The sequence below is a fragment of the Amblyomma americanum genome, chromosome 11, assembly GCF_052857255.1.
Source record: "Amblyomma americanum isolate KBUSLIRL-KWMA chromosome 11, ASM5285725v1, whole genome shotgun sequence".
Taxonomy (NCBI): domain Eukaryota; kingdom Metazoa; phylum Arthropoda; class Arachnida; order Ixodida; family Ixodidae; genus Amblyomma; species Amblyomma americanum.
This window is the reverse complement of record NC_135507.1, coordinates 48,592,752-48,598,746: the sequence shown is the minus strand read 5'-3', so window position 1 is coordinate 48,598,746 and position 5,995 is coordinate 48,592,752. Positions and strand designations below refer to the sequence as shown.

Below are 5,995 nucleotides of genomic sequence, written 5' to 3'. Positions count from 1 at the left end.
AAAGGTCTCGAAGCGAAACGAGTGCTTTGATAAAAAATATTCAGGGCTCTGGCTTACTGTGACGTGGTCAAAACGTCACGTGAATAAATAGATAGGCCATTTGATTCAACCGGTTTGTAATAATATATATAAAATCACAATACTAAATACGCCACATGATCCCACAACGATATGACATAATTAAATGACTGTTGTGAGTTGTCAGTAACCAGATAAATGATGATTGGTCACGTGACTCACATTGCTACATCTTGACATCATTTCATGTCAGCTACTGAGGTTACCCAGCCCTCTTTAAATCTTTTACTAGTATCCATTTCTAAAATTTGTTTATGTGTTTACTCGGTAGTATTAACGTTTGAGGACCTCTACACCAGGAATGATTTTTACATTTCTATAATATTCAACAAAAGTCTATCCCTATACCTAGTTCTGGGCGCATGATGGCCTCATTTGCCTATGTGCCATAAAATCCAAGACAACACAACACACATTTCATGTCAACAGCAACCACGAGGTCCCGAAAGGGTGCGTGAATTTGAAAGAAGCAGTTTTCTTTGCAAAAATAATTAAATTTATGGTAGACGTTTTTAGCTACCAGAGACTTATTAGCGGACACATATACCGGTATACCGGGTGCCTCCTGCGCACGTGCAGTGGTACGGGGGGAAGAAGGACCAGGCGGGGCCACTGCGTTTCATCAGGAGGCCTCGGTAAACAGGTATACATCCCAACCAATACTAATAAATAATATTAAAACGAATAATAAAATATAACTATTAATAAAACGGCGGCTGCGTTTTTATGGAGGACGCGCCGCGGTGGCTCAGTGGTTAGAGCGCTCGACTACTGATCCGGAGTTCCCGGGTTCGAACCCGACCGCGGCGGCTGCGTTTTTATGGAGGAAAAACGCTAAGGCGCCCGTGTGCTGTGCGATGTCAGTGCACGTTAAAGATCCCCAGGTGGTCGAAATTATTCCGGAGCCCTCCACTACGGACCTATTTGTTCCTCTCTTCTTTCACTCCCTCCTTTATCCCTTCCCTTACGGCGCGGTTCAGGTGTCCAACGATATACGAGACAGATACTGCGCCATTTCCTTTCCACCAAAAACCAATTATTAATATTATTATTATTTATGGAGGAAAAACGCAAAGGCGCCCGTGTGCTGTCAATGTCGGTGCACGTTAAAGATCCCCAAGTGGTCTAAATTATTCCGGAGCCCTCCACAACGGCACCTCTTTCTTCCTTCCTTCTTACACTCCCTCCTTCATCCCTTACCGGACGGCGCGGTTCAGGTGTTCGCCGATATATGAGACAGATACTGCGCCATTTTCTTTCCCTCAAAACCAATTAATATTATTGTTATCTCAACTAATACGTGCCCGGTGTGCTAAAAACGTCTATTGGCAGAGCGCAATTTCTGGGACCGGTTTTCGTTAAGTTAAAAGACAATACTTCATCTGCCTCTGTGTTAGTAAGTGCTCAAGATAGACGGGCGATCAAGCTGGGCTAATGAATAAATAATGCACTTACGATTGATGCCAGTGTAGCCACGGTGAGTGAACCTGAATTAGTACAGAGTCGATCACACTTGTCTAGAGCGCTCGGGCGATGTGCTGCGGAGAAAATGAAGTGAAATATTTTCGCAACTGCTTTGCTAGCATTAAGGTGCTGGTGCCTGTGAGGTTCACTTGTCTATTCGGCTGCTCCCCAGCGCAAGCATTATCAGTGAAAATAAATATCTGCTTTAGAATGTCGCCTTATTTCGCTGATGGCATCTCTCGAGCGCTCTAGACAAGTGTGATCGACTCTGTACGTGGTGTTGCGAGGTATTTGGATGCAGGGGAGTTACGGCAGGGTGGGCATTTCTTTCGCAAGGCTCATCTTTGTTGTAATTTTTCCAAGAATGGAGCATAAACTTTTCGAGAAACGCAAAGAATTTTACGGCAAAATATATCACGCGATCTGACTTGTTTGTAATTAGGGACATGACACTTCTCAAGAGTGCACCAAATGAAGCGCTGATTACTGTCGAGGAGTGAGAAATAATTCTGCCGACGTGGCCCTGAATATTCATAGAATCCAGAGCTAAGTGAAGCCTTTGCTTCTTAAGCAGAATAATCGAACTTCTGAGCTAAAGCAGCATCTTCGAGCAAAATTAAGGTTGAATGCAATCAGTTGCGAAAACTGCGATCCTTCACTGAAGGTTTCGTCAGCCTAAAAGTCCGACCGTGTCTGTCACTTCTTGATACCCAGTTTCCAATTAGGTTCTGCAGCTGTTCAACGCGCACAAAATTTTTATCGAAACTTCGTGATTAGATCCGTGAGTCCAACGTTTTTGGTTCACTGCTGGCGGCTCCCTTAAGAGAAAGCCATGCTCCTTCAACTCGCTAACTGTTCGTTATATTTTTCTTTTTACCTCGAACAAGCGTATATGCTGCACCTGGTAGCGAAGTATTTTCACCAAATGAGTCCAAGTACTGAGAGAGCAAAAGTGTTTTTTCGGCAATCTAGAGCTTCCAACTTGAGCCCAGATTTTATCTCAGAAAGAATGGTTGGCGTACATATAAGAAAACATATGCAGGACACGCATCTATTAAGCAAAAATTCTCGTCACTCAACCAGTGTCCAGCTGCTTCACTCCTAGTCATCGACCGCAGGAATCTTTTATATGCCATATGTATTTGCTTTATTGGGCATGAAGCGAAAATTTTTTCAATAAGGAATTGATGAAAAGTAAGAACAAACACGAAACCGCGTGAACTAATTCGCTTCGAGCTAATTGTTAGACAAATACAGCCCATCCGGTGACTCCATTGCTTTAGGTGCAAGCATGTTTTTCACGGTTGATTTTTCCCGTTTTTACTAGAGCAATATTGACGTTCTCCGCAGTGCACTTAGTGCTGATTATTTCTTCTGTACCTTCTCTTCATGCGAGCCCAGGCTGTCTGCAACAAGAAAAAGATACTCAAGGACTCACGAATCAAACGGATTAAGGCCCTGTCCTTAATCCATGTCAATCCTTACTGCAGAGAAAAATACAGTACCTGGCACAAGAAACATCAGAAGCCACACATTTTTTAATGCGAACGCATTATATGGCTCATCAGTTAGAAAATCAGGCGTTCCGCATACAAGTTAAAGATCCAAAGCCAACGTTACCGAATCACGTCATCTGCAGTGCCTACATGATCAGAAAATGAAGAGAAATTCAATTTTTTAAATAAAATTTCTTCTAAAGTGGGTGTCGAGCCCAGGCTGGCGAGAACAGATCTACTGCGCAGGGTCCTTCATTAAAGTTCTACGCCGTCACCGCAGCACAGTACCCCGCGCACTAAACTGATAGTCTCCCATGTTGGGTCCGGGTATCGTCGATCTCTTAAGATAAGTTTAGCTGGCCCTTCCATTAGAGCACTACACCAACTACTCAGCGGAACACCCCCGCATGCGTGCATGCTTCCGCATTCACAGCACGTGGGTAATCTTAAGTGCTCCCATAAATTTTTTTCCAAATTCAGGGCCGTATCCAAAAGCGAAGACAACATTCCTCCCTTCTGTTTTTAAAATTTGTGTGAATCATTCGGTATATTAACTTAAATATTAATACTGTTCACCTCGCCTCCATTCTCTTCATATTTTTGTTCTTTTATCTGACGGAAACGTGGCTAAACTCATCATGTTCAAGTGCGTGTTATCTCTCAGATGAATACACTGTTTTCAGCGCCGATAGGGTGTACTCTGACAAGATTAAATACGGGGGCGGAGTTCTGATAGCCTGCCGTTCTGTACTAAATGCATTTAGGAGACCAGACCTAGAGACATACGATGAATGTGTGTGGTTGGAAATTCCAACGTGTGACAAATCGCACTATCTAGTCGGCTGTTACTACTTTCCACCAAATTCTGCTCCTAACGTTTTTACCGATCATTTTTTGGATATTGGGGAAAAAATTGATTTTTTGAAGTAAAAGGTTCACATCTACGGGGACTTTAATCTTCCTAAGGTCGATTGGTCCACTGGTTTGGTCACTAGTGACTGCACAGCAACTCGAGAAAATCCGAATGTTTAATTGATTTTAGTAGTTTTCATGGTTTATATCAATTTAATACAATGAAGAACTGTGCTGGAAACATTTTAGACCTAATTTTATCTAATGTGCCTCTTTTTGGCGTGCAAGCGGTGCGCGATCCTCTTGTTCTAGTAGACAAATATCATTGCCCGTTTACGTTGTCGTTCTTCTTGTCGTTTCGTGCAGTGCGTGAGATGGTGCCAGAAAAATTTAGATACGCGTATGGCAATTACCTTAGGCTGTACAATGATCTTCTGGCCTACGACTGGTCAGAATTGCTTGAGACTGAGGATGTAAACACAGGCGTTGAGCTACTTACATCAACTGTACAAGGTATAATGAAAAAATGTATACCTCACCGTAAATCGAAGAAGTGTAGATTTTCATGCTGGTTTCCGCACGATTTGAGACATTACTTGAAGAAAAAACAGAAGTATCACAAACTCTACGTGAAATCAGAAAGTGAATATTGGTACCAAAGATATTCATTGTGCAGAAAAATTGTGAAAAAACTGATTGCACGTGATGAAGCCGACTACCACAGACTTCTCGAACAGAACTTTAAAAAGGAACCAAGCAGTTTTTGGGATTTTGTGTGCAAGCAAAAAATGATAAGGTTAGTGCTGCTGTGATAAAGACGCGCGATGGCATCTGTTTTAAACATCAAGATGTGTGCCAAGCTTTTGCTGATCACTTCAGCTCTTGTTTTGTGCGCCATGATAACACAACTGCTGTTATCACTCTTGAAGACAGCGCTGACTGTTTAGCTTATGATATTGTCACCGAGCATGAGGTTCTTTCGGCGATTCAGAAACTTAAGCCAAAACTTTCAACAGGAATTGATGAAATTCCCAGCTTCATAATCAAAGGATGCGCTGACATTTTCGGCCCTGTTTTGGCGCATTTGTTCAACTTATCGTTGCGAGCTGGTGTTTTCCCTCGTCATTGGAAGTTGTCAGTACTTGTTCCTGTATTCAAGTCTGGCGATGCTTTTGATGTAAACAACTTTCGTCCTGTGTCACTAATTTGTTCTTTCGCGAAAGTTTTTGAAATGATTATGTGCGAACGCATGGGCTCATACTTCAAACAGAAGATCTCGATTCTGCAGCACAGTTTTTTGAAAGGTCGCTCTGTGGAAACGAATTTATGCAGCTTTCTTGATTATACTGGGCCACATGTATTTAATCGTGGTCAGGTAGATGCAGTCTACTTTGACATGACTAAAGCTTTCGATATGGTTTCCCATAAGGTACTTCTGATGAAGATGGAAAGATACGGACTTTGCCCCATATACTGCAGGTGGCTCAAAAGCTACCTTGGCAGCCGCCGTAACATGGTACGATTTTCCGGCTGTGTGTCCAACGAATTTCTGTCATCTTCGGGAGTGCCTCAGGGCTCCAACTTAGGACCGCTGTTGTTTTTAGTGTTTATTAATGATTTGCCGTTACATGTCAAGAACTCGAGAATTTTGCTCTTCGCAGATGATTTCAAATTATTCCGTAATATTAGAGATATTGAGGACTGCCGCCAATTGCAAGCTGACATTAACAACGTTGAGAATTGGTGTTTGATGAATCGCTTAAAACTGAATATTAAGAAGACTTCAGTTCTGTCTCTAACTAGGAAACGCGACACAGTTACGTTTGATTACACACTTTTGGCGGGTGAGATTTCTCGCGTGGCTCATGTACGAGACCTTGGTGTTGTTGTTGATTCAAAGCTTGATTTTAGACTGAATGTAAATTCAATTGTGTTACGCGCATTGAGGCATATTGGTCTTATCTCTAGATTAACAAAAAAAAAATTTCGACGGCACGAATGTCTACGCACTCTATACTGTGCCCTTGTGAGACCGCGTCTTGAGTTCGCGTCAGTAGCCTGGAATAGGGTATCTGTCGCCTATTGCACGAAAATTGAAAATGTCC

The 5,995-nt window shown here is 42.4% G+C and overlaps 1 non-coding gene across 1 annotated transcript; it reads left to right on the top strand.

Moving 5' to 3' along the window:
* The first annotated feature begins 815 nt into the window (after positions 1–815).
* On the top strand, positions 816–887 carry TRNAS-ACU (transfer RNA serine (anticodon ACU)). Its single transcript has one exon. It is a non-coding gene; the product is annotated as a tRNA-Ser (tRNA).
* The last annotated feature ends 5,108 nt before the right edge of the window (positions 888–5,995 follow it).